Here is a 9,763-nt window from a genome sequence, read left to right as displayed (position 1 = left end):
TTGCTAAACAAATAAAAATAAAATTAAAAAACCTTTTATCATCTTCATTTTTCCAAAAACACTTCAAAGGCAATATAATTTAGGCATCTGGATGCCATCTGAAATTACTGATACAGTTGTATTCCATCTTGTTTTTATTCCCCATGTTTTTCAAGAAGCACACTGTCCATAAGTCCTCCAAAACACAAAACAGTCTTTCTCACTGATTCACAGTCCTATGGCCTGAGGTAAGCTTGCCCCAGCTGTCCAAGGCCTTTGGTAGGATAAGTCTATGCTGTGCTGTATCTTTTCTTTACTTATGAGATCCTTTGTTATGCCATAATGCAAGAACAGTAAGAAGAAAGTCTTTGTTTTTGGTTCTTTGCGTGTAGTATTTTTTCTTTGTTTAAATATTTTTTCAAGTATCACAATGTTTATTGATAGATACAAGTATATAAAATCAGGGCATGAACATGACTTGATAAATTAAATAGACTTAATTTCAATTCTGTAATAAGAGGGACCAATTCAAATTCTCACCATTTGTTTCATACCCACAAAAACCACTTCAAGGGCATTAATGATCTCTCAAAACTGATCAGTGTTGTGCAAGTAAATCATGTTTCTTTTAAAAAGACTTGTGCATTTGCCCAGGCTGAAGGATACTAAAATCTAGCACACAAAGCCCATTACTAGAGGTAGAAATACAGGCAATATACTATTACGGCAACAACCATCAATTACAGTTAAGATTTTTTCTGTAACAACCAAATGGATAATCAAATATTGTAACAACTCAAGCATTACTGAGCAAAGTGCATTTCTACAGTATTCAGTGTTGCTATTCAGTTTTCTAACTTAAAACAGGCTATGATAACTGACATAGAAAAAGTTCCTTGAAATAGACTGCCTCTGCTTGAGAACTTATGATGTAATTATTGCATGCTGCTAATATACTATCTAAACATTAAAGATTCTCCTAAAATATTTGATGGTAGACTATGATTAAGACATTACACTACAAAAAAAAAAAAAAAAAAACTTATGCAGAAGGAAATTCTAAAGTGACGTGCTTCTGCTTTAAATATTGTGAAAACATTATAGTGGAATGAATTTTTGCAGTGGTTAGGTCAAATACAGTTACATCATAGCAACAGCATGTTTTGCACAATTTAAGGCTTTGGCTAGTTCTTTAGTCAGCTTCTTCTTCAGATTCTTCTTCTTCAGCAGTTTCTAGCCAAGTCAGCCACTGATTCACCTGGAACAAAGCCTTGCCTTTCCTGGAAACTCTTGGGTTATACCTTCTTTCCAAGCCAAGAAAGCTTCCTCCTCAATAATTTCCATGTCATAGAAGTGAACAAAAAAGCAGAGTAACATGCCTTTTGGGAAGTTGCTTTGTAACAGTCACCTGCGGAGCACACAGGGCACTGGCCTGTAGATCCACATGATCATGAAGGAATTTCTGCATCACTGCCTTGAAAGAAAGCAGCAGTTGTTTTTCCTGCTCTGTTGTTTGGAAGGAGCAGAGAAAGAATCTGTTTCATTGCTGGGTGGGCTTACTTCACTAGAAATATACTGCAAGAAGCTAGTCATTAAGATGTTAACAAATCCTTTATTTATGTGAAGTTTAGGAGAGATATTATATTTTATCCATTTATGTATGGTTTGAGGGTATGGATTCAACTTTATTTGCTTCAACAGTTCCTTCTCCAGTTTGAGGAGTGGGAATAAGAAACTCAGTCCCTTTCCTTCCAAAATCTCCAACATCTGGTCCTTATCCTGATCAATTTCTGGGAGCATTTTCTGCATATTGACCTTGCTTTGTTGAAAAGTTCTGTTAGCCATTCTCAATCTTGTAGTTTAGCTAACTGCTGAAGACACAGTAAGAGAGGAGGAAAGTGGGTACCACTCTCCAATGGTTGAGCCAGTTCTGAAATACTCACCAGCTCTGAAATGATGGCACAAGCTGCAAACTGTGCTAAGTACGATTTCACCAAGGGGAAGTCAACTTCCAGTTTGGGGCACTGGTTCAATACATTCAGGAAAGCCTGCATGAAGTTATCACTTGTGGCAGTCCCTTCTTGTTTGAGTAAACTAATCAAAGAACTTGCTTTTTCTTTATTTTCATCGCTTCTATCTAGTAGCAGGATGATTACTTTGCTTAACATCTCAGGAAGAAAGTGTCTGGGAGCTCTCATTTCTCGTACGCCATTGACAGCCTCATTTGCATTTCCACTATTCAGATCCTCAGTTAAAACAGTTTCAGTTAGTTTAAATAGTTCTTCCTTCGATGGTGGTGGCTTTTTGCTGGTCTTGGCAGGCTTTTCCTGGATAAGTGGTGGATTATTTTTGAAACCAAGCTGAGGTGTCTGTCCCAGAGATGGTGTCTGAGTGCATAGCGGTTGCGCACTAGGAGGAATCATAGTTATCTGGGGCTGAAGCTTTGGCACTTGATTTTTATTCATTAGGAATGACTGAGCAGGCCTCAAGCTAATCTCATCTACATTAAGCTGTCCTTTCTTAGAAAACCTAGGTGGCATATCCTTCAACTGTCCTTGCCGCTGGGATAAGAGTCCCTGACTCTGGTTATGGTAGAGCTAGCTTAGCCCCTGGCTTTTCATAAACTTACCTCCCATCTCTCCAAACTGTGATTGTGTGGGAGGCATGATGTGTCCTCCATGGCCATTAAAGAGCTGATTTGAACGATGACGCCCCATGGTGGGTGAAAATCTATCCTGGATAACTCCTGGACCAGTTCCAATTCTGCTACCTGGCATTTGTTCAAACATATCAGCAAATCCTCCAAGTGGGTCCCTATACATTTTCATCCTGGATGGCATGAACGATCCCTCCAGAAAGAAGTCACTTCTCATCCCTTGAGCCATAGGAGCAGGAATAAAGACTCATAGATCTTTTACTGAATCTTGATGGATTTGATTGATCATCTTTTGTCCATTGAAGAAAAGCCTTGCGAGGAACCCAGTGGTGATCTCGCAACTCTACAGTATCCTGCAGCAGGAAATCAATCCTTGCTGGCAATTCCTTACTTAACATCAAGGAGCACATTCGGGCAAAATACTGATCCATTAAAGACTTGGCTCTTTTGTGGCCTAACCTAGGTCCCACTGTCCTCATTATCTGACAGAGGCACTCCAAATCCTCTCCCATATCTTTGGGTTGGACTCTCCTTTTCCAAAAGTGTTTTGATGCACTTATGAAGGATAGATTCATGAATAAGATCAAGCTTGCCAAGTTCTCCAATGAATTTGATGTTCCCCAACATCTTGATCTTAGCAATGGCTCTCTGTTCCTCCTCCTCGGGGAGGAGGGGATTTGCACGCTTATCATAGACATCTACATTTCTGCTTCGGTTTTCAAATTCATCGTGTAATTTGGAAATTACGAGGCATCTGAATGTTGTGCTTTGCATCTGTCCTGGTTGACCTTCTTCTGCTGGGCCATCAAAGTCTGGTGCATCTTCTGCCAATCACAGACATAGCTGAGCATACAGTGAGCTATACTTTGGCTCTTCTAGGGCTTTCTCATAATCAGCAGTATGACCCCTTTAAGGATGAGTTTAGACTGTACACCCACATTGAGGAGCTCAAGGCATAGCTTGTCAAACTTCTCAGGAATAAGTTTATTTAATCTTCCTCTTACTTTCCTGAAGATTGCATCGTGTCGTTCTTTTTCATCGGCAGAGTTGTTTGCTGCGAAGTTGTCATCTCCTATACTGCTTCGTGCAGGAATTCATTCCTGAGCGTTTGCCCTGGGGTTTTCCCCAGGAACTCGCTATTACCAGCAGTCTTGGGATGGTGCTGAGGTGCACCCCTACTTCCTCCTCCACCCAAAGAAGCACTGAAACGAGAAGCACCCCCTTCTGCAATCGCACTCTCCACTTTGGCGACTTGACAACGAAGAATCTTCAAAATAATAATATTAATGGATGGAGTGGGGAGGGGAGGGGATGGGAGAAATGAAAAACCTTCACGGAGAACTCAGCAGCTGCCCTCGAAGCTTCCTGTTCAGGACCTGGTTGTCGGGGACGGGGAGGGAAAGGGAAGGGGAACGGAAAACAAAAAAGGGGGAGGGAGGGGAAGGAAGGAGTCACGACAACTGGAAGTTAATCTCAGAGAAGTCCCTGTAGCCACTACCAGGTACCAGCTGCCACCTCCACAGAGCTCCTACTTACTGCTGTCCCTGGTTTAAACTTTTGGCTTAAATTTTTTTCTTTTCTTTCTTGCTTTTTTTTTTTTTCCTGGAACTGGGGGTTGAACTCAGGCCCTTGAACTTGCCAGGGAAGTGCTTATTCTACTGAGCCATCTCCCCATTAAAAAAATTAATAAAAGAACAACTAAAATTTTCATTTAACTTTTTTTGTGCAACATCTATATTTACAGTATGAATTCATGCATAAAATTATAGGCCCTTGTGTTGTGTGATCACTCAAGGAGTTGGGACTATTCCTGAGACAAGAAAGGATGCAGTCAATAATAAAGATTCTCCACATTCAAGTTAACTTTATTCATTAAAATTGATTTAAAGTACATTCTGGAATAAGATCATAAGTAATACAATGATCTAATCTCCTGTTGCATGTACTTCTCTCATTTCAAATGCCATTTCATTAAGTGACAATAATAGGCATTAAACTAAATGCTTAAGTATGCTTAGCACAGATCTGTGGACAGTACGATAATTTTTATATCCAGATTTTCACTGGAGTAAAAACTTAGCAGGGACATAAGGGACTTCACGTTTACCTAGTCATATATATCAGGATAAGAGGAATTAAGGATAGAAGGCATTTATATAAGAATAAAAATCTGAATACTAAATTAATTTGCTAGGAGAGATGTGGACAGGGTATAGGAGCAGAACTGAGAACCACGTTCTGCTTTCCAAATTCTCAAATATAAAAAGCACATCCCATGACTATTAAATTGGCCTAAGTTGCAATGTAAGACAGGAAAGTATTAGATTTTAAAAAGAAGGAAAAACAAACAAACAAACAAACAAACAACTGATCATTGGATGCCTTTAGAACTAGCCAAGACATAGACAAGAACAGGGACAAGGAATGTAAGAATGGATTCTGAGAGTGACACATAAAGGAGGAGGGGTGAATTGTGAACTTGTAGAAAGACAAGCTTATCAGGGCCCTAGTCAACATATCCAGATGCCTGTATGAGGGCTACTGGGAAGGATAAGCAAAAAGCAGAGAGGAATTTAGTAGTTCATAAAAGAGGGGCTGGGAGGTCAATATGTCAGTATGGTAGAGACAATGACACTCTGAGCCAGTCACTGCTTATTTGGCACACACAATGATTAGAAGGAGTATAGGATGATTTAGAGGTCCAGGATGATCATACATTTATGAGGATCCTATGCTGATGAGGATCCGTTTGGACGATTCAGAGGACAGAGGTGATTATATGCCAGTCTAATATTGCCTTGTAGCATCACAGCATCAGTGAGGCCTCTGGGACCTAGATTCAATCTATAATTTGTTGCCAACATGAATTTATTTAAGTGGAATTTCTCTTCCAATGTATAGAAGTTAACACACTGAAAAAGATGCTTGGAAGCCGGGTATGATGGCACATGTCTGTAATCCCAGCATGCAGGAGGCCCAGTCAGGGCAATTGCCATGAGCTCGAGGCAAGCCTGGGACACAGAGAGTTCAAGGCCAGCTTAGACTACACATTGAGACCTGTTTCAAAAAAGTTAATAAAGGGAAAATAAAATACATAGAAACTGAATAAACTAGTGCTTGTATGGCTATTGAAAGCTTGAAAAATGCAACATTTTGCAATAAATAAAACAGAAATGCATAAACCATCATGACAGTACAATAGCTAGGCAATGTGACCATCAAATGGGACATGCTAAGGTGGATTCTGTGAAGTTTGGGGCACCCAAAAGTTTACAACTCACCTTCTAGACTTACTTCATTTGCCAAAATAATGAATATGTGAATGATAAAGATATCAGAATCACTGAGAAGTCTTTAGCATATTTTCTCTAAAGACAATAGTTGAATGTAAGAAATATGGTTATATAGACTACCTGATACAAATAGGGATTATAGGCTTCTGAAAGGATAGGGGATAAACTTGAGCATAATTGCTTATTAAAAGAAACACTTCTGGGGGCCGGGGAGATGGCTCAGTGGAATAAGTGCTTCCCCGGCAAGCACAAAGGCCTGAGTTCAATCCCCGGTTCCACCAAAAAAAAAAAAAAAAACAAAAGCAAACAAACAAAAAAAGAACACTTCAGAGAGTATGTCAGATCCAGCACAGAATTATAGGGATGGTTAATAATATATAATATTCTTTGCAAAGCTAAACAATTTCAGCTTGTATTTCTTACTACTCTGAAGAAAGTATGGCACATTGTGGACTTCTGAGACACTTGGGAATTCAACTGAACCATACATTTGAGGATAAGTTAAGACCATAAGTTTTGACTATGCCCAGAATAAGCAAATACTGCAGCAAATCCAGGATGTGGTGCAAGAAGTCACTCAATTTGTGGGATCTTGTGGGATCATATTAGATATATCTGTGTTGAAAAAAAATCTAGAGTTTATAGCAAGGCCCAGAATAATGTACAATATAAGCCTTTATTATTCTGTAGTAAATTCTAAAACAGTGGAAACAAGGAGCTCAACACATTTCAAAAACTTGCTCCCAACATACCAGTTAGACCTTATAGAGATGGCTGGCTACTATGAGCTGAGCTTTGACAGGACAAACTCATAGACTGAACAGGTCCTGAAGTAACCAGAGGTGAGATTTAAGTGGTCCTGAATTGCAGTCTGGAGATACAGCATGCATAAACTCTGCATAAGGTGCATCTTACTCCACCATAACATCTACTGTTTTCCCCCACGACCTTTTCTCAGATCATACAAAAAGCTGCATGGCAGAACACACAGGATCCACTGGTAATAGGTGGAAAGTCCAAGAATTTTACATGGATGCACAAACTCTACAGAAACATATGGACAAGGCCAAAAAGTTGTACAATATCTCTACTCACGGATGGCTGGAAAGACAGTGTTAGGAAGGAGTCTCCTGAAGTGCAAGATTTCACACAGTATATCCAGTCTTCTACTTTGTATATATAAAGGTACTGATGTTGGAGTTTATGTGGATTCAGAGACTAGTTAGTCAAAGGCGTTGGGAGACTATATAACATAGACATGGATGAACCTATGGGAATAGTCAGAAATATGAAAACTCTTTATGTTTATGCAGATACCAGAGAACATATAACACAATGGAGGATCTAAATGCCAATTAAATGAAATGACTTAATACACAGTAGCCAGGTGCTGTATTGGTCAAAATTGTACTGGCACAAAGAAATGATTTATAAAGTAACTCTATTGGCTCAGACAGAAGTTATTTATGGGTGTCACAGCAACAGCTCTGACTTCCTACAGTTGATTTAACTATTTCTGCTGCTCTAACCACAAGATGCAGATAAAAGCTCAGCAGTTCACATGGTTACTTCTCTCGAAATGAAACCACCATCTGGCAAGTTAATTACATTAAATCTTTCAATCTTGGAAGAGATAGCAATTCATTTACAGTTTCCTCTACCTGCCAACAAGATCCAAGTCACAATCACATCCAAAGGCGTAGAGCGAATTTGACCCACTAACAGAGGATGCAACACAACCAATGGAGTCACTCCACTCCATCAAGGAGACTCTATCATGATCTGTCACTATGCAGAAGACAATGGTCCCAGATCACACTGACATAAACAAATCAGGGTACGGATATAGCATCAACTTTAACATGATTCCATAGAGGGATTGAACCTGATCACCCTGGTTTTGCAGTATGCAGTTGCAATAAACCACCAGCATACATTGTTGTATCTAAAAATGTAGAGTACTTTAGTGCAGGAACTAAGTTCCTTATGACTTGCTGTGCTCCATGCAGCTTATGGGTCCTGAGAGGGGGTGATGAGAGAGGCAAGACATATAAAGAAAGGAAAGCTGGGACCAGGTGTGATGCATCCCTCTGATAGAGTCAAAAACAACATATTGTGACCTGCATCTTTTCCTACAAAGAACAAAGAAGAGACAGTGCATAATGGGGTCAACAGTGCAAGGTCTCAGTGTTCTGCCAAGAACAGGGAAAACAACATTCTCAGAGCTCTCTGTACTGTAGTTATCAGACAGGAAAACCAAGTCTAGACACCTTTGGATAAGCAACTGAACAAGAGGTCAACTTGTTTAGTCTGCCTCTGGCATTCTGTGTTCCTGGGACTTACTATGCTCTAGTTTCCAAACTGTTCACTGATGTCTAGCTTAGTTGTGTCTCAATTATTCTACTTGTCTTCTCCTTTTCTTTTTCTTAGTTGCAAGCAATGAATGATTAATTGGAGTTGGAAGAGCTGTGCTTGGAGAATTCTGCACCAGTCCTTCTTCCTTGTGGAAGGCTTTAGTTTTCCTCTCTTCTCAAAGAAAGAAGTTTCTTCCTGTGAAGGCCTTCTCAGGAATGTATCCTACTCTGAGTGTATTTACTCATTTATAGTAAATATTTACATCCAAGGATTTCAAGTACCTGATTTGGGTGCCAGTTGCCAGGGTCTTGTCCTAGCCCCTATCTCCAAAACAAATGAACAGTGAACATCTTAAATAAAAGCAACAAATTACATGATTCTGGGCTCCAGAGGGACCAAAATCCTGTAACAGAATTCATGAAACCCTGGGGTCTGAGAAAAGAACTCTTCTAGGTAGTGCATATATTTGGTTTGCAAACAAAGCAAGGAGGTACTGAGGCAAGTGAGTGTGAGAACCAAGCAAGACTGTGGGAATCAATTCAAAGACTCTCTGAGTAAGAAAGTTTGCCAATTATGAAAACTGTCTCATCACTACAGTCAGCCATTTCATTACTCTGTAATACAGAGTGTCAGTACCCACATGCTTGGCTGCATCAACTATAGTTACCTTGACCTCAGAGCATGCTATATTTGCTCTTTACACCAGTCTCAGATCCTTGTGTTCAGCAACTTAACCCTATACAGCCCAGTGAATTTGTACAACATTTTGCTCTCTAGATCTAACTAATTTTTATTACAATTGCCAAAGTCAGTCTCACAGAAAAAAGAAAAATTCGAGAAAAGAAGGGAAAAAATACAAAGTGTTATTTTTTAAACAAGGAGAGAAAGAGAAGTTGATGGGACACTAAGGGAATGGGAATAAGAAAATCAAGACAGAGCATGTACAGGTATAAATTCACTATGATGAATGTGATCCTTATGCATATTTGAAATGTATCAATAAAATTAATTTTAAAAGGGCCATGGGGATTGCTCAGTGATCTAAGTGCCTACCTAGGCAGGCACAAGAGCCTGGGATCCGTTCCTGGTACCACATGCTGTGCCGGCCCTGCCCCAGTGTGCTGAGCTGGCCACTGAGACAGCACAGCTCATGCCTGTAATCACAGCACTGGGGAGGCTGAAACAGAGGATTACTACAAGTCCTGGCTAAGTAGAAAGACTGAGCCAAATACATTATATATAAGTAATACATATATTATGCAGGCTTTCAAAGATAACCAAGCCATATAAAGAATAAAATATGGACATTTATTTAGATCCATCAGTTTTACTTTAGAATAATGGGTCATTTTAAATTTTGGAGAATCTTTATAAATTATCTGATCTTCTGTATTTATCAGTGAAAAGATTAAAGTACAAGGGATTTTACCTATGTCATCTGGCTAGCTTAGGCTTTAAACAAGAGTATAACATTAATATC

At 39.5% G+C, this 9,763-nt stretch overlaps 1 pseudogene; it reads right to left on the bottom strand.

The window, feature by feature from the left end:
- Positions 1-1,137: 1,137 nt before the first annotated feature.
- The window catches only part of LOC101561462, a 14,671-nt pseudogene continuing 6,045 nt past the window's right edge, over positions 1,138-9,763 (bottom strand).

The sequence above is a fragment of the Octodon degus genome, unplaced genomic scaffold (genome assembly GCF_000260255.1).
Source record: "Octodon degus isolate 3935 unplaced genomic scaffold, OctDeg1.0 scaffold00014, whole genome shotgun sequence".
In the NCBI taxonomy this organism is placed as follows: Eukaryota; Metazoa; Chordata; class Mammalia; order Rodentia; family Octodontidae; genus Octodon; species Octodon degus.
Note: the sequence above shows the minus strand (reverse complement) of the source record. Positions and strands in the feature narration are given on the sequence as shown.